Here is an 11319-nt window from a genome sequence, read left to right as displayed (position 1 = left end):
TGGCGCGCCCCCGACCACCGCCCGCTCTGCTATCACTGCGGGGAAGCCGGCCATGTCTACCGCCGATGCCCATACCGCGAGATGGGCCTACGAAGGTTCGCCGTCAACGCGCCGCGTCCACAGCTTGGCGAGCGACCACGTCACATCGCCGACTACCTCGCCGGAGCCCAGTGGCAACCACGACGACCCTCACGCTTGCCGTCACCGGGCCGCTACATCTCGCCGCATCGCCGTCAGTACACCGGTCCCACCCGGGGCCGATCGCCGAGCCCTTACCCGGGAAACTAAAGGCAGCAACCGATGGAGGTGCGGTTGCTGCACGACGCAATGCCGAAGATCCTCCGCCGCCGACGACGAAGACGATTCGCGAATCATCACGACGAGATATCAGCATGCCGCCTAGCAACAGCCTTGACAGCACTTCGCCGCAGAAAGAAGACCTTCCAACGCAACGTAGCAGCAGCAGAGCAAGTCGACGGAGCCGTGATCCGACGCTACGAATTAACCGCTACGCCAGACGCCGGTCTACCGATCTAGACATGCTCATCGATGGTTATAACGTCACCGCTCTTGTCGACACTGGCGCCGACTATTCCGTCTTCAGTGGCGCGTTCGCCGCCAAATTGAAGAAGGTGAAAACAGCCTGGCAAGGATCCGATATCTGGAAAGCGGGAGGCCACCTAATAACGCCGACTGGAATCTGCACAGCGTGAGTCACGGTACACAACTGCACTTACCCGGCGAGCTTCGTAATCCTGCAGCACTGCTCCAGGGATGTCATCCTAGGCATGGACTTTCTAAATCAACACGGTGCAGTCATCGACTTAAGGTTCAAGTCAATAACGCTTTCAACGCACAACGCGATACCACCGGCTACAAGCATAAGTTACCATGCCTTGAATGTGCTTGAAGAACAAGTCACCGTTCCGCCTCGCTCCCGCGTAATGATTTCCGTCGGTACCGAAGTGCCTGCAGACATGGAGGGCATCATCGAGGGCGATCATCACTTACTGCTCTACCGTGAAATTTGCGTCGTTAGAGGCATAGCTGAGCTACGTGCAGGGAAAGCAACGGTGATGCTCACGAACTTCAGCCCCGAATACAAGCACATTAACAAAGGCACCACGGTCGCCTACATCGACGAAATAATACAAGCCAGCAGTGCTTTCACCTTCACGGATTCCAGTGCACCCGCAACGACGACTATAATACCTGAACCAACTTTCGACGTCAATCAGAACCTTCCCAGGCATAAGAAAGAACAACTAAAAGCTCTGCTCCTGCAATACAAGGTTTGCTTCTCGTCGTCGTCAAAAGTTCGACAAACCCCTGTCGCCAAGCACCGCATCATAACCGACGAAAATGTCCGCCCACTGCGTCAGAGCCCGTACCGAGTTTCGGCGCGCGAACGCGAGGCCATAAGGCAACAAGTCGACGAAATGCTACGCGACATCATCCAGCCGTCCAAGAGTCCGTGGGCGTCCCCCGTGGTGTTAGTGAAGAAGAAGGATGGAACCCTACGTTTCTGCGTCGATTATCGTCGCCTCAACAAGATCACGAAGAAGGACGTATACCCCCTCCCACGGATTGACGACGCCTTGGATCGACTATACAACGCAAAGTATTTTTCGTCGATGGACCTCAAAACCGGCTACCGGCAAATCGAAGTCGACGAGAGGGACCGGGAGAAGACGGCCTTTATAACACCAGACGGACTGTTCGAGTTCAAGGTCATGCCGTTTGGTCTTTGCTCGGCACCTGCGACTTTCCAACGCGTCATGGATACAGTACTGGCAGGCTTGAAGTGGCAGACTTGCCTCGTCTATTTGGACGACGTCGTTGTGTTTGCATCAAGCTTCGAAGAACACCCGCGGCGCCTTGAAACAGTTCTTCAAGCAATCAAAACCTCCGGACTCACGTTAAAGCCAGAAAAGTGCCGCTTCGCATATGAGGAGCTCTTGTTCTTGGGCCACGTCATCAACAAGTCGGGAGTGCTCCCCGACCTTCAGAAAACTGCAGCCATCTCCAACTTTCCTCCGCCCGCCGACAAGAAGGCAGTGCGTAAATTTCTTGGACTGTGCGCCTATTACAGGCGCTTCGTCAAGGACTTTTCGCGGATCGCAGAGCCACTGACGTATCTCACGAAGGCCGACGTCGAGTTAAAGTGGGAGACGCCGCAACTCGAAGCATTTGAAGAACTGAAGCGACGCCTGCAATCGCCGCCAATACTTGCGCATTTCGACGAAAAAGCCGATACCGAAGTCCACACCGACGCAAGCAGTGTAGGACTCGGCGCCGTGCTTGTGCAGAGGACTGATGGGCTAGAAAGGGTTGTAAGTTACGCTAGCCGGTCGCTATCGAAGGCGGAAGCAAATTATTCCACAACAGAAAAGGAGTGCCTCGCCATCATCTGGGCTACATCAAAGTTTCGCCCCTACCTCTATGGCAGGCCCTTTAAAGTTGTGAGCGACCACCACGCCTTGTGTTGGCTAGCTAACTTGAAGGATCCTTCAGGTCGCCTCGCACGATGGAGTCTGAGACTTCAAGAATTCGACATCAACGTCGTTTACAAGTCCGGGCGAAAGCACTCTGACGCCGACTGCTTGTCTCGCGCCCCCGTCAAACCGTCGCCACAGGACGACCAGGATGACGACACTTTCTTGGGACCAATCAGTGCCGCCGAATTCGCCGAACAACATCGACCCGACCCGCAACTAAGGAGCCTTGTAGACTACCTGGAAGGCAAGACCGTCATTGTGCCGAAGGTGTTCAGGCGAGGATTGGCGTCGTTTTTCTTGCAAAACGACATTGTCCTAAAGAAGAACTTCTCGCCTCTCCGAGCCAACTACCTCCTCGTGGTACCCTCAGCATTGCGTCCAGAGGTTCTGCAAGCTCTCCATGACGACCCAACGGCTGGACATCACGGTTTTTCACGCACTCTCGCGAGGATACAAAAAAAAAAAATACTACTGGCCGCGCCTCTCTGCCGACGTCGCCCATTACGTAAGGACATGCCGAGACTGTCAGCGACGCAAAACACCGCCGACAAGGGCAGCCGGACTTCTACAGCCAATTGAGCCACCTCACCGACCGTTCCAGCAGATCGGGATGGACTTACTGGGGCCTTTTCCGACGTCGACATCCGGAAATAAATGGATCGTCGTCGCTACGGACCAACTCACCCGCTACGCCGAAACTAGCCCGATTCTTCGTTGAGAACATCCTCCTGCGTCACGGTGCCCCAGAAGTCCTCATCACCGACAGAGGCACGGCCTTTACGGCAGAACTAACTCAAGCCATCCTGCGGTACAGCCAGACAAGCCATCGCCGCACCACCGCCTACCACCCGCAGACGAATGGCCTCACCGAGCGCCTAAATAAGACCATCGCCGACATGCTGGTAATGTACGTCAACGTCGAACACAAGACGTGGGATGCCATCCTTCCGTACGTGCCCTTCGCATACAACACGGCCGTGCAAGAAACGACGCACATGGCGCCGTTCAACCTGGTCTACGGAAGGAACCCGGCAACAACGCTTGACGCCATGCTACCAGACGTCGCTGACGAAGAAAATGTCGACGTTGCCACTTATTTGCAGCGTGCTGAAGAAGGTCGACAGCTCGCCCGCCTGCGCATCAAGAACCAGCAGAGGACCGACAGCCGACACTACAATCTACGACGACGCTACGTCGAGTACCAGCCCGGAGACCGTGTTTGGGTCTGGACTCCGATACGCCGACGAGGACTTCGCGAGAAACTGTTGCGTCGCTATTTCGGACCATATAAGATAATCCGACGTATTGGCGCACTGGACTATGAGGTCGTGCCAGACGGCATTTCGCAATCACAGCGGCGCCGGGCACGACCTGAAGTCATCCACGTGGTGCGTCTTAAGCCTTTCTACGCCCGCTGACGAGCTTATAGGTACTTTGTTAGTTTGTTATTTTCTTTCTTTATTACGCGTCGTTTTGTTTTCGCTTTTGCGTTTGTTTGTAGATATCTGGACGATGCTTTTTAAGGGGAGGGTATTCACACGTATACATGTTTATCTTTCGCCGATGGCCGCTTTCCGCCGGCTAACAAATGTTAAACGTTATCGCTCGGCGCAGGACGCGCCTGTATCGGAAGGTTCTAGAACGTTATCGTTGCTTTTTTCCGTTGCCTGTTTTCACCGACGCTTATGTTATCTGATTGTATGAGCGACGCGAATTATCTAGAACTTTCTGGAAGACACGCGCGTACCAGGGATTATTCTGGAACCTTCGATGACTCAGGTATAAAAGCCGACGCGTTTTGCCGCTGATCAGATTTTCGACGATCGCCGACTGTGTTCGCCGCTATCGTTGTGCTTTGAGTGTAGCGTTGCTTTTGTGGGCACAGGTTCGCCCAATAAACAACCAGTTTCGTCATACACAGTTTTGCGACTGTTTTATTTACCGTCACTACTACGTGACAATATTCGTTCAAACAAAATCCTCTTGCTTTTCCCATCGCTGGTACATGATAACTCAAAGCAAATGGGAAGACGCATGTGGCGCCACCTACAGCGAACAACGGCGTTGTAGAGCAAGCAGTGAGATGAGGTATTGATCTGAGCAAAATTTTCTAAATTTTAAACCTCAATAACATATTTGCAGCAAATGCGTATCCGAAAAAGGAACACGCTGGTAAGTTTGATTTTGTCTTCTCTGGCCCAAGGCCCAGCAATCAGTGCATATTCCACTTCGCGACAATTTATCGCAGTCGCTGCATCGATTGAGGAGTACATAACAGAGATAATCAAATTTAGACATAGCTGAGAAGATCAAGCGCAGCGGAACATTGACCCGTACATACACTCGACACCGCTGATAAAGGCATTTCAGTGCCGGAAAACCACTTCGACGTTCATTTCAGGACAAGACTAAATTTAATTAAAAACAAAAGTGCAGTGAACATGCGATAAAGCTTGAGTAATATTGAACCGACAATGCACCGAACTATCGCTGAACGTTTAATACTTAACGCTATAAAATTTGAAAACAATTTCAAACCAAGCACATCCTTGACCATCATTCAACGGGAAATACTAATAAAAAGTTGGGATACGTTGGATTGCAGCGTGATCTGTCAAGGGCATAGATAAATACGCTCTTTAGATAAAGGCTAATGGCAGTTCATTTGCCGACACCGGCCCTGATGCGGCCAAAAGATAATAATGAAAGCAAATGATGGAAAAGCAACACGAAAAGAAACGAATATTGACAACGACGAATACACACAACACACACACACACACCACACATATATATATATATATATATATATATATATGTATTTATATACATATACAGAGTCTGGACAAACGTTTGAGGTATTTGAGCACGACGGGATGCTCAACTGAAAATAAAGAAATATAACTGGAACGAAATGCCGAAACGACATGCATGCATACTGAAAACACCAAATAAAGGCCAACGGCGAGGGTCTGCTGAGTACCGTGGGTGGATTCGATTGCGATTGCTTTGCGTCTGATAACGGCTATTGCTGAGATAGTGTGTGCGCCCACAAAATGAAAGCAAGAAAGGATAACATCCTCTGCACGTGGAATAAACAAAGTTGCACCTCGATCACTGAACGCTAAACATTGGACAAATGCTTGGTAAACTTAGTCCAAAGCTTCGCGAGTGGTAAGCGAGGCTTTAACGAGATCATCTTGCCACACCCACCTGTTTAGGAATCCTTCAATGAGCAAGCTTGGTTCACAGTGTTTAAAGAGGAATGATCATCTGAACGATAATTAGATGTAAAGTTTATTCAACAACTCTGCCTTATGAGTGTGATTCCACGGGGAACGGCCTTCACTCTGCACTGCCGGTGAAGCGTTGGTCGGCCTCATCCGAGGACAGAAGCCTGCCGTTGTCGACGTCGGTGGGGAGTGGCGTGAACGGTGGCGCCACCACGAGCGCCGCAATGCGCCGTCGCTCACCACTGGCGCGTGACTCGACGCTCCTCCTTGCAAAACCAAGCCGGGTCAAGTTATTCAACAGGGTTCACGAAACGTTTACGAAGGTGAAGCACTCGTCGGCGGCCGATAGCAGTCCGTAGCCGCTGAGGATGTTCTCCAGGCGGCCTGCCTACTCCTGCGGCATCGGTCGCAGTAAGGTCTCCTGGTGGAGAGAGGTAAAAAAAGGAAAACACAAAGCAGTGGACAGTAAGCGGTAAATGCGAGAGCACTGCGTTAGCATTATGTGGCACCTCTTTGAGGTCCCGGATGCATGACTGACACCACGTTCACCACATTGCAAGGTGTTGTTCGGGTGCGCATTCAATACACATCCTGCCTATATATATATATATATATATATATATATATATATATATATATATAGTGGCACAGAACGTCACCGGGACCGGGGCTCGGCTGCTGGCGGGAGGAGCGAGGTGGAGGAAGAGGAGGTGGGCAGATGATAGAACAGCCGGCCAATGAACGGGTGCTGTCTCTGCGTCTCCTTTCTTCCTTTACAATGGCGCAGTCGACAGCACGTTATCTGCAAGTTATCTAATTAAAAGTTACTTGTGTATAATCTTTTAAGCACTCTGAGACATAGGTAACTTAGCAACATGGGACATTGGTAACGCTTGCTGGCGATATCGTATTTTGCGTTATCGTACTTTCTCGGGCTCATGTTTCGCGCGGCTATGCTGTCTGCGCGAGCAGCCGTATGTTTCGCAAAAAAAAAAAAACGTGCCATCTAGTTCTTGTTTACAATTTATGCAAGCTTTATAACCACGAGTTTATCGATTCGCAATTTGGCCGACGGGTTTCTAGTCTCCAAAGTTTTCCAACTGGTTCCTTTAATCCCAGCATGCACCTTTCTGGTGCGTAATTCGGCGAATGCGACAGTCGTAATGCACACACGTTCACAGCATCATAGAAATAACCAAATCTGACGCACGACAGGTTGTACTAAGAGCCGTGCTTTGTCCACGTAAACCGAAATATGTGCACAGACACCTTCCAACCCTTCGCATTCTTGCGTGAAGAGGAACACCAACAGGCTTCTAACGAGTTACCCAAAACCAGTGCCCAAACATGCCAACAAATGCTGTCAGTCCGAATGCATACGTGTCGAACCCCTCTATATCGAACTGCCTTCGTTGGCTAAAATAATTACACATTTCGGGTAACTTGTCACTTGCCATGCTAGAAATGTATTTGTAGCAGACGCAGCTATGCGCAGTATGCAGTAATGTTGGTCGGCGCCTTTAGCTTCACCTCGACTTCGAGAAGAGTACGCTGCTGCTGCTGCTGCATGCTGTTGTGGCGGCTCTTGCAATGAGTGTTGCATCACCTGCTGCTGCTGCTCTGCTTGCTGACGTTGCACGAAAGGATCGCCCGAAAGCGACTGCCGCGGCTTCTGGAAGTAATCCACAACGGCCTCCACCATCACTGCCGCTGTCGGCTGCGACGCCGTCGTTGCAGTCAAGGACGTGGTCGTTGAGCAAGGTGGTGGCGATGGCTGCGCATATTACGGCGCCTGCTGTTTCAATCATACAAAGACCTTGCAGTATCCGCCACTGCTCGAGCTCACATTGAGCCAAGAAAGAAGCAAGCATTCGGGCCTAGGGAACTTGCAGAGTGATCAGTCCTGGAGCCTACGTACCGGTTGCTCTTTTCTTTCGCGCTCTACGTGCCGTGGCCTAGCATATCCTGTTGCCACGGGAGTGACATCTTCCATTACGACAATCTAACGCGCTGGTCATAACCCTTCGGGTAGCCGCAACTACGATGGCACACAAGTACATCTTCGAAGACCTTTTTCTGCCGAGGATCTACTAAAGAATGGAATGCCCTGTTCCACATCTAGTCGCGCCCATCACCAACTCGTCGCAATTTGTCCGCGATTTAACATTTTTTTCTCCATCTGAAAACTGTTGTGATACCTTTATACCTACGTTGTATACCAACCCCAATCATCTTCTACAATCATGAAGGTTTGAAGCATACAGTGCTGCGGCATTGGCGGCGGTGTCGCCCACCATGACACACCACCGAAAGTACGTACCGGTTGGAAGTACATGTCGTCCTACACGCTAGGTGGCGCGGCACAGGCGCTGTCACTTGGCTGCTGCAAGGGCTGCTCCTCCGCTCTCCCCGGTGCCGGCCAGCCGACCGGATTCACGCTCTCGGACTTCCACAAATCCACCGGCGCGATGTGGGGAAGAGAGGAAGGAGGGCTGCCCACGGAGGCCAGGTCGTCCTCCGACTGCGCAGCCGACGTCACCGGCGCGACCTCGCTGCACTTGACTGTGGACAGTTTGCGCTTGCCGCCCGGCGACTGGGGTTCCGGTGGCGCGAAAAGCGTGTGCTCCAGTTCGAGGCGGAAGGTCGTCGTCTCGCTCGGTGGCTCGGTTTTCACATGTAGGCCCGAGCACAGCGTGGACGCCTCGTCGCCCCGCTGCTCACCTTCGTCGTCGGTCGACGGGAACAGCCGTGGCACTCCTTGGGGCATCTGCCATTCGCGTGGCCTGCGGTCAGACCCAACGAAACAGTGGTGAGTTTCCCACTAAAGTTGCCAGCCTTCAAAGGCTGAACGCAATCACATTTAGAAAGCACCTTTGAAAGTCTGTTTTAAGTTCAGATTCCCGAAAGTGTGCTTACTAGTTCAGATTTCTCGGGCACATGCTCGCATCAGTGCCTCCGTATCTGTGGACAGAGTCCATTTCTGTAGTTCGATCAGGTAAAAGCGTCGTTTGTTTGCACGAAAGAAGAAGGGGAACCGAGGGGCTTAATTTTGTTAATCATAACCACAAAGCATACAGACAATGAGGCCAAGGAAAGCAACGGGAAATTAAGTGTTGTTGAAATTGGAATGTAGAAAGTAATGAAGAAAAGGGAAATGGAAAGTGCACGAAAAGATAACTTGTCGCCGGCGGGAGCCGAACCCGAAACCTCCGCATTACGCGTGGGTTGCACTACCAATTGTGTGTTGCGGGTTCGGCTACCACCGGCGACAAGTTATCTTTTCGTGCACTTTCATGTACATTTTCTTCATTACTTTGAATATTCCAATTTCAACCACACTTAAGTTCCTCAATGCTTTCCTTGGCTTCATTGTCTGTTGGCTTTATATGTCTTTAGTTTGTTCTAACATATGTACTACTAACATATTTGTAGCATGTAACATGTTTGTAGAATATATTTACACTAACATGTTCAGCAGCACGTGACGGTTGCTAGCCTTTATTTCTTTTTATTGTCGATTGCCACTTCATCTGGTGGCATTTTGTTTTAAACGTGCAGCGAGACTGTTGGTAAATCTTTAAAAAATAAACGTCACTGTCGTTTTTATCTCCGCGTAGTGGGGAGCCGAGTGAGAAACAGGCAGACAAAAAGGGCCACAGGCTTTTTGTGCCAAGGGAAGGCAAGCACAAAAGCGAATGCACAAAAAGACTACGAAGCGCTATCATGTAGAACTTCAGCTAAGGGCTTTTACTGAGTAAACATAACCCTCGGCTTCTGTTCTATTAAAGCTTTGGTCTTTCATGGCAAGACAACAGTCCATAGCGAAAACGTTCAATCAACCGAGGCGCATCGTAATACTTCATCGAGGATGGAGCCTCGGCCTGTGGCCAACGTGTCGACTGGAAGCCTCTAGCTCGTCGAGGCCCGAACGAGCAGGCGTCCTCCTGTCGAAGCGCTGGCTTCGCCGGCTGAGGACTGCCCTCGTATTCAACTGTGTTTTCGCGAGCTCCCATCACCCTCGCAGCAAACGTCCCGTAGCACGCATTGTCGCAGGCCAGGCCGCCATCCCAACCCCCGGTATTATTTTCTGATCACGTATAGAACTGGCTGCATATTTTGCTTGCAGAAATTCAACACAGCCATGCAGGGACCGGGCACAGTCACGTCCGATGAGAGTATGGCTCGCTCTCAGTGTTACGTCAGGCGTGATCCGGGGGCCTTCTTCTTTTGTAGCGATAGCTATGTTACGCCAGGTTTTCGCATCTTCGCGGTCGCCGCACTTTGAGCCGTGGCCGCACTGTGACGTCACACCACGGGTCCTCGATTCTCCGGAGACTCGGCTTGTCGCGGTCGCCGAGCGGCCACTGCTCCTACAGGCGCGCGTCCGCCGTTGCCTGGCAACCGCCACAACTGGTTAAAGCCCCTTGATGTTGGAAAGTAGCGGGACTCTTTGATCTACGCCGCGATGCCCTCGCCGGCGCTGTTAACCTCCTCTTTTTCTCCCCCTCTTTCGTGGAGCCGGCGCATATGCCGCGATGAATGGCTGCGGCGCGCGATGCGACCCTGTCAGGTGACCCTGATGTCACGAAAACGGCGCGAAACTTCCTTTCGCGCGGTTTTAGTTCCCCCCGCCCAACATGCGCCTTCCAAGCGGTGGTCACCCTGCCGCTCCGAACGTGCGTTTCCTAAGTTGTCCCGTGGTTCCGTAGAAATTTGGGCTTCGTTCTCCATGGAAATGCATTGCTGCTGCGCGTTTCCATGCATCAGCAGGTAAGAGAAAGGGCTAGCATTATTTTCTGTCCCCCAGGAAGAACGCAATTTCGTGCGCCGGAAGCAGTGGCTTCATAACATCGGGAGAAGGGATTTCGCCCCTTCTAAGCACGTCGTTGTTTGCAAGGTGATTGTTTTCGCTTTCCTTATATGGTAGGTGAAGTTGCATGGATATTTTAATGCCCTTTGCATAGTCGGACTCTTTGTTCAGTTCAATACAGAGCACCTATAACTGTGAATATAGTTTTTTTTAAGTGAGTCGCTTAACTTGTTGTTGACTCTTCGCACCGTGACAGCTTTTTTTTTTTTCGCGCGAGCGTTAGTTTCCAAGTGTATGTAATTTATAAGTTAATAGGTTGTAACTCCTATTCTGTAATTGTATGTGTGTGCGCGCGTGTGTGTGTGCGTGTGTGCATGTATATGTGTGTTTCTGTGTGTGCATGTGTGTGTGCGTGTGTGTGTGTGCATGCGCGTGTGTGTGTCTATGCGTGTGCGTGTGAGTGAGCGCGGAGTCGAAATACTTCGTATTTAGAACGTTGCACTTTTTTTCTAACCACCTACCGGTCCGGTACGCAACCTTCGGCGCCACCTAGATCATTCTGTAGTTCAGTGGCGTCAGTTATGAAACACTGGTAGCGATTTTCATCGTGCGAAAAAGCGCGACTAAGAATAATTTAGTTAAATAAACCAAACAATTATACTCTTTCCTGCATATAGGCTTATGAACGTGAGTTGATTAAGCGAAAGTAAAGCCCATCAACAACCTCAATGAGATTGTTGCGGGTTATTTCGGGTATTGCGGGTATTGGCAGCCGTCG

This window comes from Dermacentor silvarum, chromosome 11 (genome assembly GCF_013339745.2).
Source record: "Dermacentor silvarum isolate Dsil-2018 chromosome 11, BIME_Dsil_1.4, whole genome shotgun sequence".
Taxonomy (NCBI): domain Eukaryota; kingdom Metazoa; phylum Arthropoda; class Arachnida; order Ixodida; family Ixodidae; genus Dermacentor; species Dermacentor silvarum.
Note: the sequence above shows the minus strand (reverse complement) of the source record.